An 18,162-nucleotide genomic window follows, 5' to 3' on the forward strand; every position below is an offset into this window, starting at 1 on the left:
TGTGGTATAACAGGCCCACAGCCCAAGTTGAGTCTAAATCAAAGGAAAACTCTATACTGGCAGGATTATTGACTTGATTCAATGATTCCTGTGATGACATACACTCTTCAAAGGACACAGATCCAGCGTGAAAAATGCCTCAACTCACCTATAAACCTCCATCTTGGGTAACTGTGAGGGTATATATACAGACTTATTGACTTGATCCATGATTCCTGTGATGACATATACTCTCTTAAGAGGACACAATTCCAGCATGAAAAATGCCTTAACTCACCTATTAACTTCCATCTTGGATAACATTGAGGGTACATATGCATCCAAAGACATGACAGTGGTACAGGAGTTGTTTTTTTATTACCCTACATAATAGTATTGTCAATGTAAGTCTGATAAGAGGAATATATCGCCTGAACAGGGACTTGAACCCTGGACCCTCAGATTAAAAGTCTGATGCTCTACCGTCTGAGCTATCCAGGCTTCGAGAGCTACACCCTTTCGATGAAAGATTGAACAAAAGTCGAAATTTCATTTATTTACACAAGCGCGACATCAAACAACAGAAAACTACCTCTTCATACAGTTGGGCAGACGAAAGGCATGTACGGCAAAGAAAAACAAGTACTTCTGGGTACTTGTGGTATAACAGGCCCACAGCCCAAGTTGAGTCTAAATCAAAGGAAAACTCTATACTGGCAGGATTATTGACTTGATTCAATAATTCCTGTGATGACATACACTCTTCAAAGGACACAGATCCAGCGTGAAAAATGCCTCAACTCACCTATAAACCTCCATCTTGGGTAACTGTGAGGGTATATATACAGACTTATTGACTTGATCCATGATTCCTGTGATGACATATACTCTCTTAAGAGGACACAATTCCAGCGTGAAAAATGCCTTAACTCACCTATTAACTTCCATCTTGGATAACATTGAGGGTACATATGCATCCAAAGACATGACAGTGGTACAGGACTTGTTTTTTTATTACCCTACATAATAGTATTGTCAATGTAAGTCCAATAAGAGGAATATATCGCTTGAACAGGGACTTGAACCCTGGACCCTCAGATTAAAAGTGTGATGCTCTACCGTCTGAGCTATCCAGGCTTCGAGAGCTACACCCTTTCGATGAAAGATTGAACAAAAGTCGAAATTTCATTTATTTACACAAGCGCGACATCAAACAACAGAAAACTACCTCTTCATACAGTTGGGCAGACGAAAGGCATGTACGGCAAAGAAAAACAAGTACTTCTGGGTACTTGTGGTATAACAGGCCCACAGCCCAAGTTGAGTCTAAATCAAAGGAAAACTCTATACTGGCAGGATTATTGACTTGATTCAATGATTCCTGTGATGACATACACTCTTCAAAGGACACAGATCCAGCGTGAAAAATGCCTCAACTCACCTATAAAGCTCCATCTTGGGTAACTGTGAGGGTATATATACATACTGATTGGCTTGATTCAAGGTTTCCTGTGATGACATATACTCTCTTAAGATGACAAAATTCCAGCGTGAAAAATGCCTTAACTCACATCTTGGATAACATTGAGGGTACATATGCATCCAAAGACATGACAGTGGTACAGGACTTGTTTTTTTATTACCCTACCTAATAGTATTGTCCATGTAAGTCCGATAAGAGGAATATATCGCCTGAACAGGGACTTGAACCCTGGACCCTCAGATTAAAAGTCTGATGCTCTACCGTCTGAGCTATCCAGGCTTCGTGAGCTACACCCTTTCGATGAAAGATTGAACAAAAGTCGAAATTTCATTTATTTACACAAGCGCGACATCTAACAAAAGAAAACTACCTCTTCATACAGTTGGGCAGACGAAAGGCATGTACGGCAAAGAAAAACAAGTACTTCTGGGTACTTGTGGTATAACAGGCCCACAGCCCAAGTTGAGTCTAAATCAAAGGAAAACTCTATACTGGCAGGATTATTGACTTGATTCAATGATTCCTGTGATGACATACACTCTTCAAAGGACACAGATCCAGCGTGAAAAATGCCTCAACTCACCTATAAACCTCCATCTTGGGTAACTGTGAGGGTATATATACAGACTTATTGACTTGATCCATGATTCCTGTGATGACATATACTCTCTTAAGAGGACACAATTCCAGCATGAAAAATGCCTTAACTCACCTATTAACTTCCATCTTGGATAACATTGAGGGTACATATGCATCCAAAGACATGACAGTGGTACAGGAGTTGTTTTTTTATTACCCTACATAATAGTATTGTCAATGTAAGTCTGATAAGAGGAATATATCGCCTGAACAGGGACTTGAACCCTGGACCCTCAGATTAAAAGTCTGATGCTCTACCGTCTGAGCTATCCAGGCTTCGAGAGCTACACCCTTTCGATGAAAGATTGAACAAAAGTCGAAATTTCATTTATTTACACAAGCGCGACATCAAACAACAGAAAACTACCTCTTCATACAGTTGGGCAGACGAAAGGCATGTACGGCAAAGAAAAACAAGTACTTCTGGGTACTTGTGGTATAACAGGCCCACAGCCCAAGTTGAGTCTAAATCAAAGGAAAACTCTATACTGGCAGGATTATTGACTTGATTCAATAATTCCTGTGATGACATACACTCTTCAAAGGACACAGATCCAGCGTGAAAAATGCCTCAACTCACCTATAAACCTCCATCTTGGGTAACTGTGAGGGTATATATACAGACTTATTGACTTGATCCATGATTCCTGTGATGACATATACTCTCTTAAGAGGACACAATTCCAGCGTGAAAAATGCCTTAACTCACCTATTAACTTCCATCTTGGATAACATTGAGGGTACATATGCATCCAAAGACATGACAGTGGTACAGGACTTGTTTTTTTATTACCCTACATAATAGTATTGTCAATGTAAGTCCAATAAGAGGAATATATCGCCTGAACAGGGACTTGAACCCTGGACCCTCAGATTAAAAGTGTGATGCTCTACCGTCTGAGCTATCCAGGCTTCGAGAGCTACACCCTTTCGATGAAAGATTGAACAAAAGTCGAAATTTCATTTATTTACACAAGCGCGACATCAAACAACAGAAAACTACCTCTTCATACAGTTGGGCAGACGAAAGGCATGTACGGCAAAGAAAAACAAGTACTTCTGGGTACTTGTGGTATAACAGGCCCACAGCCCAAGTTGAGTCTAAATCAAAGGAAAACTCTATACTGGCAGGATTATTGACTTGATTCAATGATTCCTGTGATGACATACACTCTTCAAAGGACACAGATCCAGCGTGAAAAATGCCTCAACTCACCTATAAAGCTCCATCTTGGGTAACTGTGAGGGTATATATACATACTGATTGGCTTGATTCAAGGTTTCCTGTGATGACATATACTCTCTTAAGATGACAAAATTCCAGCGTGAAAAATGCCTTAACTCACATCTTGGATAACATTGAGGGTACATATGCATCCAAAGACATGACAGTTGTACAGGACTTGTTTTTTTATTACCCTACCTAATAGTATTGTCCATGTAAGTCCGATAAGAGGAATATATCGCCTGAACAGGGACTTGAACCCTGGACCCTCAGACTAAAAGTCTGATGCTCTACCGTCTGAGCTATCCAGGCTTCGAGAGCTACACCCTTTCGATGAAAGGTTGAACAAAAGTCAAAATTTCATTTATTTACACAAGCGCGACATCTAACAACAGAAAACTACCTCTTCATACAGTTGGGCAGTCGAAAGGCATGTACGGCAAAGAAAATCAAGTACTTCTGGGTACTTTTGGTATAGAAGACCCACAGCCCAAGTTGAGTCTAAATCAAAGGAAAACTCTATACTGGCAGGATTATTGACTACATTCAAGGATTCCTGTGATGACATACACTCTTCAAAGGACACAGATCCAGCGTGAAAAATGCCTCAACTCACCTATAAACCTACATCTTGGGTAACTGTGAGGGTATATATACAGACTTATTGACTTGATTCAAGGATTCCTGTGATGACATACACTCTTCAGAAGACACAGATCCAGCGTAAAAAATGCCTTACCTCACCTATAAAACTCCATCTTGGGTAACTGTGAGGGTATATATACAGACTTATTGACTTGATTCAAGGATTCCTGTGATGACATATACTCTCTTAAGAGGACACAATTCCAGCGTGAAAAATGCCTTAACTCACCTATTAACTTCCATCTTGGATAACATTGAGGGTACATATGCATCCAAAGACATGACAGTGGTACAGGACTTGTTTTTTTATTACCCTGCCTAATAGTATTGTCCATGTAAGTCCGATAAGAGGAATATATCGCCTGAACAGGGACTTGAACCCTGGACCCTCAGATTAAAAGTCTGATGCTCTACCGTCTGAGCTATCCAGGCTTCGAGAGCTACACCCTTTCGATGAAAGATTCAACAAAAGTCGAAATTTCAATTATTTACACAAGCGCGACATCAAACAACAGAAAACTACCTCTTCATACAGTTGGGCAGACGAAAGGCATGTACGGCAAAGAAAAACAAGTACTTCTGGGTACTTGTGGTATAACAGGCCCACAGCCCAAGTTGAGTCTAAATCAAAGGAAAACTCTATACTGGCAGGATTATTGACTTGATTCAATGATTCCTGTGATGACATACACTCTTCAAAGGACACAGATCCAGCGTGAAAAATGCCTCAACTCACCTATAAACCTCCATCTTGGGTAACTGTGAGGGTATATATACATACTGATTGGTTTGATTCAAGGTTTCCTGTGATGACATATACTCTCTTAAGATGACAAAATTCCAGCGTGAAAAATGCCTTAACTCACATCTTGGATAACATTGAGGGTACATATGCATCCAAAGACATGACAGTGGTACAGGACTTGTTTTTTTATTACCCTACCTAATAGTATTGTCCATGTAAGTCCGATAAGAGGAATATATCGCCTGAACAGGGACTTGAACCCTGGACCCTCAGATTAAAAGTCTGATGCTCTACCGTCTGAGCTATCCAGGCTTCGAGAGCTACACCCTTTCGATGAAAGATTGAACAAAAGTCAAAATTTCATTTATTTACACAAGCGCGACATCTAACAAAAGAAAACTACCTCTTCATACAGTTGGGCAGACGAAAGGCATGTACGGCAAAGAAAAACAAGTACTTCTGGGTACTTGTGGTATAACAGGCCCACAGCCCAAGTTGAGTCTAAATCAAAGGAAAACTCTATACTGGCAGGATTATTGACTTGATTCAATGATTCCTGTGATGACATACACTCTTCAAAGGACACAGATCCAGCGTGAAAAATGCCTCAACTCACCTATAAAGCTCCATCTTGGGTAACTGTGAGGGTATATATACATACTGATTGGCTTGATTCAAGGTTTCCTGTGATGACATATACTCTCTTAAGATGACAAAATTCCAGCGTGAAAAATGCCTTAGCTCACATCTTGGATAACATTGAGGGTACATATGCATCCAAAGACATGACAGTTGTACAGGACTTGTTTTTTTATTACCCTACCTAATAGTATTGTCCATGTAAGTCCGATAAGAGGAATATATCGCCTGAACAGGGACTTGAACCCTGGACCCTCAGATTAAAAGTCTGATGCTCTACCGTCTGAGCTATCCAGGCTTCGAGAGCTACACCCTTTCGATGAAAGGTTGAACAAAAGTCAAAATTTCATTTATTTACACAAGCGTGACATCTAACAACAGAAAACTACCTCTTCATACAGTTGGGCAGTCGAAAGGCATGTACGGCAAAGAAAATCAAGTACTTCTGGGTACTTTTGGTATAGAAGACCCACAGCCCAAGTTGAGTCTAAATCAAAGGAAAACTCTATACTGGCAGGATTATTGACTACATTCAAGGATTCCTGTGATGACATACACTCTTCAAAGGACACAGATCCAGCGTGAAAAATGCCTCAACTCACCTATAAACCTACATCTTGGGTAACTGTGAGGGTATATATACAGACTTATTGACTTGAATCAAGGATTCCTGTGATGACATACACTCTTCAGAAGACACAGATCCAGCGTAAAAAATGCCTTACCTCACCTATAAAACTCCATCTTGGGTAACTGTGAGGGTATATATACAGACTTATTGACTTGATTCAAGGATTCCTGTGATGACATATACTCTCTTAAGAGGACACAATTCCAGCGTGAAAAATGCCTTAACTCACCTATTAACTTCCATCTTGGATAACATTGAGGGTACATATGCATCCAAAGACATGACAGTGGTACAGGACTTGTTTTTTTATTACCCTGCCTAATAGTATTGTCCATGTAAGTCCGATAAGAGGAATATATCGCCTGAACAGGGACTTGAACCCTGGACCCTCAGATTAAAAGTCTGATGCTCTACCGTCTGAGCTATCCAGGCTTCGAGAGCTACACCCTTTCGATGAAAGATTGAACAAAAGTCAAAATTTCATTTATTTACACAAGCGCGACATCTAACAACAGAAAACTACCTCTTCATACAGTTGGGCAGACGAAAGGCATGTACGGCAAAGAAAAACAAGTACTTCTGGGTACTTGTGGTATAACAGGCCCACAGCCCAAGTTGAGTCTAAATCAAAGGAAAACTCTATACTGGCAGGATTATTGACTTGATTCAATGATTCCTGTGATGACATACACTCTTCAAAGGACACAGATCCAGCGTGAAAAATGCCTCAACTCACCTATAAACCTCCATCTTGGGTAACTGTGAGGGTATATATACATACTGATTGGCTTGATTCAAGGTTTCCTGTGATGACATATACTCTCTTAAGATGACATAATTCCAGCGTGAAAAATGCCTTAACTCACATCTTGGATAACATTGAGGGTACATATGCATCCAAAGACATGACAGTGGTACAGGACTTGTATTTTTATTACCCTACCTAATAGTATTGTCCATGTAAGTCCGATAAGAGGAATATATCGCCTGAACAGGGACTTGAACCCTGGACCCTCAGATTAAAAGTCTGATGCTCTACCGTCTGAGCTATCCAGGCTTCGAGAGCACCTTTCGATGAAAGATTGAACAAAAGTCGAAATTTCATTTATTTACACAAGCGCGACATCAAACAACAGAAAACTACCTCTTCATACAGTTGGGCAGACGAAAGGCATGTACGGCAAAGAAAAACAAGTACTTCTGGGTACTTGTGGTATAATAGGCCCACAGCCCAAGTTGAGTCTAAATCAAAGGAAAACTCTATACTGGCAGGATTATTGACTTGATTCAATGATTCCTGTGATGACATACACTCTTCAAAGGACACAGATCCAGCGTGAAAAATGCCTCAACTCACCTATAAAGCTCCATCTTGGGTAACTGTGAGGGTATATATACATACTGATTGGCTTGATTCAAGGTTTCCTGTGATGACATATACTCTCTTAAGATGACAAAATTCCAGCGTGAAAAATGCCTTAACTCACATCTTGGATAACATTGAGGGTACATATGCATCCAAAGACATGACAGTTGTACAGGACTTGTTTTTTTATTACCCTACCTAATAGTATTGTCCATGTAAGTCCGATAAGAGGAATATATCGCCTGAACAGGGACTTGAACCCTGGACCCTCAGATTAAAAGTCTGATGCTCTACCGTCTGAGCTATCCAGGCTTCGAGAGCTACACCCTTTCGATGAAAGATTGAACAAAAGTCGAAATTTCAATTATTTACACAAGCGCGACATCAAACAACAGAAAACTACCTCTTCATACAGTTGGGCAGACGAAAGGCATGTACGGCAAAGAAAAACAAGTACTTCTGGGTACTTGTGGTATAACAGGCCCACAGCCCAAGTTGAGTCTAAATCAAAGGAAAACTCTATACTGGCAGGATTATTGACTTGATTCAATGATTCCTGTGATGACATACACTCTTCAAAGGACACAGATCCAGCGTGAAAAATGCCTCAACTCACCTATAAACCTCCATCTTGGGTAACTGTGAGGGTATATATACAGACTTATTGACTTGATTCAAGGATTCCTGTGATGACATATACTCTCTTAAGAGGACACAATTCCAGCGTGAAAAATGCCTTAACTCACCTATTAACTTCCATCTTGGATAACATTGAGGGTACATATGCATCCAAAGACATGACAGTGGTACAGGACTTGTTTTTTTATTACCCTGCCTAATAGTATTGTCCATGTAAGTCCGATAAGAGGAATATATCGCCTGAACAGGGACTTGAACCATGGACCCTCAGATTAAAAGTCTGATGCTCTACCGTCTGAGCTATCCAGGCTTCGAGAGCTACACCCTTTTGATGAAAGATTGAACAAAAGTCAAAATTTCATTTATTTACACAAGCGCGACATCTAACAACAGAAAACTACCTCTTCATACAGTTGGGCAGACGAAAGGCATGTACGGCAAAGAAAAACAAGTACTTCTGGGTACTTGTGTTATAACAGGCCCATAGCCCAAGTTGAGTCTAAATCAAAGGAAAACTCTATACTGGCAGGATTATTGACTTGATTCAATGATTCCTGTGATGACATACACTCTTCAAAGGACACAGATCCAGCGTGAAAAATGCCTCAACTCACCTATAAACCTCCATCTTGGGTAACTGTGAGGGTATATATACATACTGATTGGCTTGATTCAAGGTTTCCTGTGATGACATATACTCTCTTAAGATGACATAATTCCAGCGTGAAAAATGCCTTAACTCACATCTTGGATAACATTGAGGGTACATATGCATCCAAAGACATGACAGTGGTACAGGACTTGTTTTTTTATTACCCTACCTAATAGTATTGTCCATGTAAGTCCGATAAGAGGAATATATCGCCTGAACAGGGACTTGAACCCTGGACCCTCAGATTAAAAGTCTGATGCTCTACCGTCTGAGCTATCCAGGCTTCGAGAGCTACACCCTTTCGATGAAAGATTGAACAAAAGTCGAAATTTCATTTATTTACACAAGCGCGACATCAAACAACAGAAAACTACCTCTTCATACAGTTGGGCAGACGAAAGGCATGTACGGCAAAGAAAAACAAGTACTTCTGGGTACTTGTGGTATAACAGGCCCACAGCCCAAGTTGAGTCTAAATCAAAGGAAAACTCTATACTGGCAGGATTATTGACTTGATTCAATGATTCCTGTGATGGCATACACTCTTCAAAGGACACAGATCCAGCGTGAAAAATGCCTCAACTCACCTATAAACCTCCATCTTGGGTAACTGTGGGGGTATATATACAGACTTATTGACTTGATCCATGATTCCTGTGATGACATATACTCTCTTAAGAGGACACAATTCCAGCGTGAAAAATGCCTTAACTCACCTATTAACTTCCATCTTGGATAACATTGAGGGTACATATGCATCCAAAGACATGACAGTGGTACAGGACTTGTTTTTTTATTACCCTACATAATAGTATTGTCAATGTAAGTCCGATAAGAGGAATATATCGCCTGAACAGGGACTTGAACCCTGGACCCTCAGATTAAAGTCTGATGCTCTACCGTCTGAGCTATCCAGGCTTCGAGAGCTACACCCTTTCGATGAAAGATTGAACAAAAGTCGAAATTTCATTTATTTACACAAGCGCGACATCAAACAACAGAAAACTACCTCTTCATACAGTTGGGCAGACGAAAGGCATGTACGGCAAAGAAAAACAAGTACTTCTGGGTACTTGTGGTATAACAGGCCCACAGCCCAAGTTGAGTCTAAATCAAAGGAAAACTCTATACTGGCAGGATTATTGACTTGATTCAATGATTCCTGTGATGGCATACACTCTTCAAAGGACACAGATCCAGCGTGAAAAATGCCTCAACTCACCTATAAACCTCCATCTTGGGTAACTGTGGGGGTATATATACAGACTTATTGACTTGATCCATGATTCCTGTGATGACATATACTCTCTTAAGAGGACACAATTCCAGCGTGAAAAATGCCTTAACTCACCTATTAACTTCCATCTTGGATAACATTGAGGGTACATATGCATCCAAAGACATGACAGTGGTACAGGACTTGTTTTTTTATTACCCTACATAATAGTATTGTCAATGTAAGTCCGATAAGAGGAATATATCGCCTGAACAGGGACTTGAACCCTGGACCCTCAGATTAAAAGTCTGATGCTCTACCGTCTGAGCTATCCAGGCTTCGAGGGCACCCTTTCGATGAAAGATTGAACAAAAGTCGAAATTTCATTTATTTACACAAGCGCGACATCAAACAACAGAAAACTACCTCTTCATACAGTTGGGCAGACGAAAGGCATGTACGGCAAAGAAAAACAAGTACTTCTGGGTACTTGTGGTATAACAAGCCCACAGCCCAAGTTGAGTCTAAATCAAAGGAAAACTCTATACTGGCAGGATTATTGACTTGATTCAATGATTCCTGTGATGACATACACTCTTCAAAGGACACAGATCCAGCGTGAAAAATGCCTCAACTCACCTATAAACCTCCATCTTGGGTAACTGTGAGGGTATATATACATACTGATTGGCTTGATTCAAGGTTTCCTGTGATGACATATACTCTCTTAAGATGACAAAATTCCAGCGTGAAAAATGCCTTAACTCACATCTTGGATAACATTGAGGGTACATATGCATTCAAAGACATGACAGTGGTACAGGACTTGTTTTTTTATTACCCTACCTAATAGTATTGTCCATGTAAGTCCGATAAGAGGAATATATCGCCTGAACAGGGACTTGAACCCTGGACCCTCAGATTAAAAGTCTGATGCTCTACCGTCTGAGCTATCCAGGCTTCGAGAGCTACACCCTTTCGATGAAAGATTGAACAAAAGTCGAAATTTCATTTATTTACACAAGCGCGACATCAAACAACAGAAAACTACCTCTTCATACAGTTGGGCAGACGAAAGGCATGTACGGCAAAGAAAAACAAGTACTTCTGGGTACTTGTGGTATAACAAGCCCACAGCCCAAGTTGAGTCTAAATCAAAGGAAAACTCTATACTGGCAGGATTATTGACTTGATTCAATGATTCCTGTGATGACATACACTCTTCAAAGGACACAGATCCAGCGTGAAAAATGCCTCAACTCACCTATAAACCTCCATCTTGGGTAACTGTGAGGGTATATATACATACTGATTGGCTTGATTCAAGGTTTCCTGTGATGACATATACTCTCTTAAGATGACAAAATTCCAGCGTGAAAAATGCCTTAACTCACATCTTGGATAACATTGAGGGTACATATGCATCCAAAGACATGACAGTGGTACAGGACTTGTTTTTTTATTACCCTACCTAATAGTATTGTCCATGTAAGTCTGATAAGAGGAATATATCGCCTGAACAGGGACTTGAACCCTAGACCCTCAGATTAAAAGTCTGATGCTCTACCGTCTGAGCTATCCAGGCTTCGAGAGCTACACCCTTTCGATGAAAGATTGAACAAAAGTCAAAATTTCATTTATTTACACAAGCGCGACATCAAACAACAGAAAACTACCTCTTCATACAGTTGGGCAGACGAAAGGCATGTACGGCAAAGAAAAACAAGTACTTCTGGGTACTTGTGGTATAACAGGCCCACAGCCCAAGTTGAGTCTAAATCAAAGGAAAACTCTATACTGGCAGGATTATTGACTTGATTCAATGATTCCTGTGATGACATACACTCTTCAAAGGACACAGATCCAGCGTGAAAAATGCCTCAACTCACCTATAAACCTCCATCTTGGGTAACTGTGGGGGTATATATACAGACTTATTGACTTGATCCATGATTCCTGTGATGACATATACTCTCTTAAGAGGACACAATTCCAGCGTGAAAAATGCCTTAACTCACCTATTAACTTCCATCTTGGATAACATTGAGGGTACATATGCATCCAAAGACATGACAGTGGTACAGGACTTGTTTTTTTATTACCCTACATAATAGTATTGTCAATGTAAGTCCGATAAGAGGAATATATCGCCTGAACAGGGACTTGAACCCTGGACCCTCAGATTAAAAGTCTGATACTCTACCGTCTGAGCTATCCAGGCTTCGAGAGCTACACCCTTTCGATGAAAGATTGAACAAAAGTCGAAATTTCATTTATTTACACAAGCGCGACATCAAACAACAGAAAACTACCTCTTCATACAGTTGGGCAGACGAAAGGCATGTACGGCAAAGAAAAACAAGTACTTCTGGGTACTTGTGTTATAACAGGCCCACAGCCCAAGTTGAGTCTAAATCAAAGGAAAACTCTATACTGGCAGGATTATTGACTTGATTCAATGATTCCTGTGATGACATACACTCTTCAAAGGACACAGATCCAGCGTGAAAAATGCCTCAACTCACCTATAAACCTCCATCTTGGGTAACTGTGAGGGTATATATACATACTGATTGGCTTGATTCAAGGTTTCCTGTGATGACATATACTCTCTTAAGATGACAAAATTCCAGCGTGAAAAATGCCTTAACTCACATCTTGGATAACATTGAGGGTACATATGCATCCAAAGACATGACAGTGGTACAGGACTTGTTTTTTTATTACCCTACCTAATAGTATTGTCCATGTAAGTCCGATAAGAGGAATATATCGCCTGAACAGGGACTTGAACCCTGGACCCTCAGATTAAAAGTCTGATGCTCTACCGTCTGAGCTATCCAGGCTTCGAGAGCTACACCCTTTCGATGAAAGATTGAACAAAAGTCAAAATTTCATTTATTTACACAAGCGCGACATCTAACAAAAGAAAACTACCTCTTCATACAGTTGGGCAGACGAAAGGCATGTACGGCAAAGAAAAACAAGTACTTCTGGGTACTTGTGGTATAACAGGCCCACAGCCCAAGTTGAGTCTAAATCAAAGGAAAACTCTATACTGGCAGGATTATTGACTTGATTCAATGATTCCTGTGATGACATACACTCTTCAAAGGACACAGATCCAGCGTGAAAAATGCCTCAACTCACCTATAAACCTCCATCTTGGGTAACTGTGAGGGTATATATACAGACTTATTGACTTGATCCATGATTCCTGTGATGACATATACTCTCTTAAGAGGACACAATTCCAGCGTGAAAAATGCCTTAACTCACCTATTAACTTCCATCTTGGATAATATTGAGGGTACATATGCATCCAAAGACATGACAGTGGTACAGGACTTGTTTTTTTATTACCCTACATAATAGTATTGTCCATGTAAGTCCGATAAGAGGAATATATCGCCTGAACAGGGACTTGAACCCTGGACCCTCAGATTAAAAGTCTGATGCTCTACCGTCTGAGCTATCCAGGCTTCGATAGCTACACCCTTTCGATGAAAGATTGAACAAAAGTCAAAATTTCATTTATTTACACAAGCACGACATCTAACAACAGAAAACTACCTCTTCATACAGTTGGGCAGTCGAAAGGCATGTACGGCAAAGAAAATCAAGTACTTCTGGGTACTTTTGGTATAAAAGGCCCACAGCCCAAGTTGAGTCTAAATCAAAGGAAAACTCTATACTGGCAGGATTATTGACTACATTCAAGGATTCCTGTGATGACATACACTCTTCAAAGGACACAGATCCAGCGTGAAAAATGCCTCAACTCACCTATGAACCTCCATCTTGGGTAACTGTGAGGGTATATATACAGACTTATTGACTTGATTCAAGGATTCCTGTGATGACATATACTCTCTTAAGAGGACACAATTCCAGCGTGAAAAATGCCTTAACTCACCTATTAACTTCCATCTTGGATAACATTGAGGGTACATATGCATCCAAAGACATGACAGTGGTACAGGACTTGTTTTTTTATTACCCTGCCTAATAGTATTGTCCATGTAAGTCCGATAAGAGGAATATATCGCCTGAACAGGGACTTGAACCCTGGACCCTCAGATTAAAAGTCTGATGCTCTACCGTCTGAGCTATCCAGGCTTCGAGAGCTACACCCTTTCGATGAAAGATTGAACAAAAGTCAAAATTTCATTTATTTGCACAAGCGCGACATCTAACAACAGAAAACTACCTCTTCATACAGTTGGGCAGACGAAAGGCATGTACGGCAAAGAAAAACAAGTACTTCTGGGTACTTGTGGTATAACAGGCCCACAGCCCGAGTTGAGTCTAAATCAAAGGAAAACTCTATACTGGCAGGATTATTGACTTGATTCAATGATTCCTGTGATGACATACACTCTTCAAAGGACACAGATCCAGCGTGAAAAATGCCTCAACTCACCTATAAACCTCCATCTTGGGTAACTGTGAGGGTATATATACATACTGATTGGCTTGATTCAAGGTTTCCTGTGATGACATATACTCTCTTAAGATGACAAAATTCCAGCGTGAAAAATGCCTTAACTCACATCTTGGATAACATTGAGGGTACATATGCATCCAAAGACATGACAGTTGTAAAGGACTTGTTTTTTTATTACCCTACCTAATAGTATTGTCCATGTAAGTCCGATAAGAGGAATATATCGCCTGAACAGGGACTTGAACCCTGGACCCTCAGACTAAAAGTCTGATGCTCTACCGTCTGAGCTATCCAGGCTTCGAGAGCTACACCCTTTCGATGAAAGGTTGAACAAAAGTCAAAATTTCATTTATTTACACAAGCGCGACATCTAACAACAGAAAACTACCTCTTCATACAGTTGGGCAGTCGAAAGGCATGTACGGCAAAGAAAATCAAGTACTTCTGGGTACTTTTGGTATAGAAGACCCACAGCCCAAGTTGAGTCTAAATCAAAGGAAAACTCTATACTGGCAGGATTATTGACTACATTCAAGGATTCCTGTGATGACATACACTCTTCAAAGGACACAGATCCAGCGTGAAAAATGCCTCAACTCACCTATAAACCTACATCTTGGGTAACTGTGAGGGTATATATACAGACTTATTGACTTGAATCAAGGATTCCTGTGATGACATACACTCTTCAGAAGACACAGATCCAGCGTAAAAAATGCCTTACCTCACCTATAAAACTCCATCTTGGGTAACTGTGAGGGTATATATACAGACTTATTGACTTGATTCAAGGATTCCTGTGATGACATATACTCTCTTAAGAGGACACAATTCCAGCGTGAAAAATGCCTTAACTCACCTATTAACTTCCATCTTGGATAACATTGAGGGTACATATGCATCCAAAGACATGACAGTGGTACAGGACTTGTTTTTTTATTACCCTGCCTAATAGTATTGTCCATGTAAGTCCGATAAGAGGAATATATCGCCTGAACAGGGACTTGAACCCTGGACCCTCAGATTAAAAGTCTGATGCTCTACCGTCTGAGCTATCCAGGCTTCGAGAGCTACACCCTTTCGATGAAAGATTGAACAAAAGTCGAAATTTCAATTATTTACACAAGCGCGACATCAAACAACAGAAAACTACCTCTTCATACAGTTGGGCAGACGAAAGGCATGTACGGCAAAGAAAAACAAGTACTTCTGGGTACTTGTGGTATAACAGGCCCACAGCCCAAGTTGAGTCTAAATCAAAGGAAAACTCTATACTGGCAGGATTATTGACTTGATTCAATGATTCCTGTGATGACATACACTCTTCAAAGGACACAGATCCAGCGTGAAAAATGCCTCAACTCACCTATAAACCTCCATCTTGGGTAACTGTGAGGGTATATATACATACTGATTGGTTTGATTCAAGGTTTCCTGTGATGACATATACTCTCTTAAGATGACAAAATTCCAGCGTGAAAAATGCCTTAACTCACATCTTGGATAACATTGAGGGTACATATGCATCCAAAGACATGACAGTGGTACAGGACTTGTTTTTTTATTACCCTACCTAATAGTATTGTCCATGTAAGTCCGATAAGAGGAATATATCGCCTGAACAGGGACTTGAACCCTGGACCCTCAGATTAAAAGTCTGATGCTCTACCGTCTGAGCTATCCAGGCTTCGAGAGCTAAACCCTTTCGATGAAACGTTGAACAAAAGTCAAAATTTCATTTATTTACACAAGCGCGACATCTAACAAAAGAAAACTACCTCTTCATACAGTTGGGCAGACGAAAGGCATGTACGGCAAAGAAAATCAAGTACTTCTGGGTACTTTTGGTATAGAAGACCCACAGCCCAAGTTGAGTCTAAATCAAAGGAAAACTCTATACTGGCAGGATTATTGACTACATTCAAGGATTCCTGTGATGACATACACTCTTCAAAGGACACAGATCCAGCGTGAAAAATGCCTCAACTCACCTATAAACCTACATCTTGGGTAACTGTGAGGGTATATATACAGACTTATTGACTTGATTCAAGGATTCCTGTGATGACATACACTCTTCAGAAGACACAGATCCAGCGTAAAAAAATGCCTTACCTCACCTATAAAACTCCATCTTGGGTAACTGTGAGGGTATATATACAGACTTATTGACTTGATTCAAGGATTCCTGTGATGACATATACTCTCTTAAGAGGACACAATTCCAGCGTGAAAAATGCCTTAACTCACCTATTAACTTCCATCTTGGATAACATTGAGGGTACATATGCATCCAAAGACATGACAGTGGTACAGGACTTGTTTTTTTATTACCCTGCCTAATAGTATTGTCCAGGTAAGTCCGATAAGAGGAATATATCGCCTGAACAGGGACTTGAACCCTGGACCCTCAGATTAAAAGTCTGATGCTCTACCGTCTGAGCTATCCAGGCTTCGAGAGCTACACCCTTTCGATGAAAGATTGAACAAAAGTCGAAATTTCAATTATTTACACAAGCGCGACATCAAACAACAGAAAACTACCTCTTCATACAGTTGGGCAGACGAAAGGCATGTACGGCAAAGAAAAACAAGTACTTCTGGGTACTTGTGGTATAACAGGCCCACAGCCCAAGTTGAGTCTAAATCAAAGGAAAACTCTATACTGGCAGGATTATTGACTTGATTCAATGATTCCTGTGATGGCATATACTCTTCAAAGGACACAGATCCAGCGTGAAAAATGCCTCAACTCACCTATAAACCTCCATCTTGGGTAACTGTGGGGGTATACAGGACTGTCTCAGAAAATTAGAATATTGTGATAAAGTTCTTTATTTTCTGTAATGCAATTAAAAAAACAAAAATGTCATGCATTCTGGATTCATTACAAATCAACTGAAATATTGCAAGCCTTTTATTCTTTTAATATTGCTGATTATGGCTTACAGCTTAAGAAAACTCAAATATCCTATCTCTAAATATTAGAATATCATGAAAAAGTATACTAGTAGGGTATTCAACTAATCACTTGAATCGTCTAATTAACTCGAAACACCTGCAAGGGTTTCCTGAGCCTTGAAAAACACTCAGCTTGGTTCAGTAAACTAAATCACAAGTATGGGGAAGACTGCTGATCTGACTGCTGTCCAGAGGACCATCATTGACACCCTCCATCAGGAGGGTAAGACACAAAAAGAAATTTCTCAAAGAGCAAGCTGTTCACAGAGTGCAGTTTCAAAGCACATCCACAAAAAGTCTGTTGGAAGGGGGAAATGTGGCAGGAAACGCTGCACAACCAAGAGAGATGACCGCAGCCTTAACAGCATTGTGAAGAAGGGTCGCTTCCAGAATTTGGGGGAGCTTCAAAGACAGTGGACTGAAGCTGGAGTCCAGGTATCAAAAGCCACTGTTCACAGACGTGTCCGGGAAATGGGCTACAATAGCCGTATTCCCATGGTCAAGCCACTTCTGAACTCAAGACAACGGAAGAAGCGTCTGACTTGGGCTATGGAAAAGAAGCACTGGACAGTTGCAGAGTGGTCCAAAGTCCTCTTTTCAGACGAAAGCAAGTGTTGTATTTCATTTGGAAGTCAAGGCGCCAGAGTCTGGAGAAAGGCTGGAGAGGAGCAAAATCCAAGTTGCTTGAAATCCAGTGTGAAGTTCCCACAGTCAGTGATGGTTTGGGGAGCCATGTCAGCTGCTGGTGTTGGTCCACTGTGTTTCATCAAGTCCAGAGTAAATGCAGCTGTGTACCAAGAGATTTTAGAGCACTACATGCTTCCGTCTGCTGAAAAGCTCTATGGAGATGAGGATTTCATTTTCCAGCATGATCTGGCACCTGCCCACAGTGCCA

At 40.5% G+C, this 18,162-nt stretch overlaps 1 protein-coding gene and 25 non-coding genes across 27 annotated transcripts in view; all 26 read right to left on the minus strand.

Moving 5' to 3' along the window:
• The window catches only part of pnpla7b (patatin-like phospholipase domain containing 7b), a 120,327-nt gene that overhangs the window by 16,662 nt on the left and 85,503 nt on the right, over positions 1-18,162 (minus strand). The window lies entirely within an intron of this gene.
• On the minus strand, positions 408-480 carry trnak-uuu (transfer RNA lysine (anticodon UUU)). Its single transcript has one exon. It is a non-coding gene; the product is annotated as a tRNA-Lys (tRNA).
• On the minus strand, positions 1,044-1,116 carry trnak-uuu (transfer RNA lysine (anticodon UUU)). The gene has a single exon. It is a non-coding gene; the product is annotated as a tRNA-Lys (tRNA).
• On the minus strand, positions 1,669-1,741 carry trnak-uuu (transfer RNA lysine (anticodon UUU)). Its single transcript has one exon. It is a non-coding gene; the product is annotated as a tRNA-Lys (tRNA).
• On the minus strand, positions 2,305-2,377 carry trnak-uuu (transfer RNA lysine (anticodon UUU)). Its single transcript has one exon. It is a non-coding gene; the product is annotated as a tRNA-Lys (tRNA).
• On the minus strand, positions 2,941-3,013 carry trnak-uuu (transfer RNA lysine (anticodon UUU)). Its single transcript has one exon. It is a non-coding gene; the product is annotated as a tRNA-Lys (tRNA).
• trnak-uuu (transfer RNA lysine (anticodon UUU)) lies at positions 3,566-3,638 on the minus strand. The gene has a single exon. It is a non-coding gene; the product is annotated as a tRNA-Lys (tRNA).
• Positions 4,331-4,403, minus strand: trnak-uuu (transfer RNA lysine (anticodon UUU)). Its single transcript has one exon. It is a non-coding gene; the product is annotated as a tRNA-Lys (tRNA).
• trnak-uuu (transfer RNA lysine (anticodon UUU)) lies at positions 4,956-5,028 on the minus strand. The gene has a single exon. It is a non-coding gene; the product is annotated as a tRNA-Lys (tRNA).
• trnak-uuu (transfer RNA lysine (anticodon UUU)) lies at positions 5,581-5,653 on the minus strand. The gene has a single exon. It is a non-coding gene; the product is annotated as a tRNA-Lys (tRNA).
• On the minus strand, positions 6,346-6,418 carry trnak-uuu (transfer RNA lysine (anticodon UUU)). The gene has a single exon. It is a non-coding gene; the product is annotated as a tRNA-Lys (tRNA).
• Positions 6,971-7,043, minus strand: trnak-uuu (transfer RNA lysine (anticodon UUU)). The gene has a single exon. It is a non-coding gene; the product is annotated as a tRNA-Lys (tRNA).
• On the minus strand, positions 7,592-7,664 carry trnak-uuu (transfer RNA lysine (anticodon UUU)). The gene has a single exon. It is a non-coding gene; the product is annotated as a tRNA-Lys (tRNA).
• On the minus strand, positions 8,229-8,301 carry trnak-uuu (transfer RNA lysine (anticodon UUU)). The gene has a single exon. It is a non-coding gene; the product is annotated as a tRNA-Lys (tRNA).
• On the minus strand, positions 8,854-8,926 carry trnak-uuu (transfer RNA lysine (anticodon UUU)). The gene has a single exon. It is a non-coding gene; the product is annotated as a tRNA-Lys (tRNA).
• Positions 10,125-10,197, minus strand: trnak-uuu (transfer RNA lysine (anticodon UUU)). Its single transcript has one exon. It is a non-coding gene; the product is annotated as a tRNA-Lys (tRNA).
• trnak-uuu (transfer RNA lysine (anticodon UUU)) lies at positions 10,747-10,819 on the minus strand. The gene has a single exon. It is a non-coding gene; the product is annotated as a tRNA-Lys (tRNA).
• trnak-uuu (transfer RNA lysine (anticodon UUU)) lies at positions 11,372-11,444 on the minus strand. The gene has a single exon. It is a non-coding gene; the product is annotated as a tRNA-Lys (tRNA).
• On the minus strand, positions 12,008-12,080 carry trnak-uuu (transfer RNA lysine (anticodon UUU)). The gene has a single exon. It is a non-coding gene; the product is annotated as a tRNA-Lys (tRNA).
• trnak-uuu (transfer RNA lysine (anticodon UUU)) lies at positions 12,633-12,705 on the minus strand. The gene has a single exon. It is a non-coding gene; the product is annotated as a tRNA-Lys (tRNA).
• Positions 13,269-13,341, minus strand: trnak-uuu (transfer RNA lysine (anticodon UUU)). The gene has a single exon. It is a non-coding gene; the product is annotated as a tRNA-Lys (tRNA).
• trnak-uuu (transfer RNA lysine (anticodon UUU)) lies at positions 13,906-13,978 on the minus strand. Its single transcript has one exon. It is a non-coding gene; the product is annotated as a tRNA-Lys (tRNA).
• trnak-uuu (transfer RNA lysine (anticodon UUU)) lies at positions 14,531-14,603 on the minus strand. The gene has a single exon. It is a non-coding gene; the product is annotated as a tRNA-Lys (tRNA).
• On the minus strand, positions 15,296-15,368 carry trnak-uuu (transfer RNA lysine (anticodon UUU)). Its single transcript has one exon. It is a non-coding gene; the product is annotated as a tRNA-Lys (tRNA).
• On the minus strand, positions 15,921-15,993 carry trnak-uuu (transfer RNA lysine (anticodon UUU)). Its single transcript has one exon. It is a non-coding gene; the product is annotated as a tRNA-Lys (tRNA).
• On the minus strand, positions 16,687-16,759 carry trnak-uuu (transfer RNA lysine (anticodon UUU)). The gene has a single exon. It is a non-coding gene; the product is annotated as a tRNA-Lys (tRNA).

Source organism: Pleuronectes platessa, chromosome 4, assembly GCF_947347685.1.
Source record: "Pleuronectes platessa chromosome 4, fPlePla1.1, whole genome shotgun sequence".
Classification (NCBI taxonomy): domain Eukaryota; kingdom Metazoa; phylum Chordata; class Actinopteri; order Pleuronectiformes; family Pleuronectidae; genus Pleuronectes; species Pleuronectes platessa.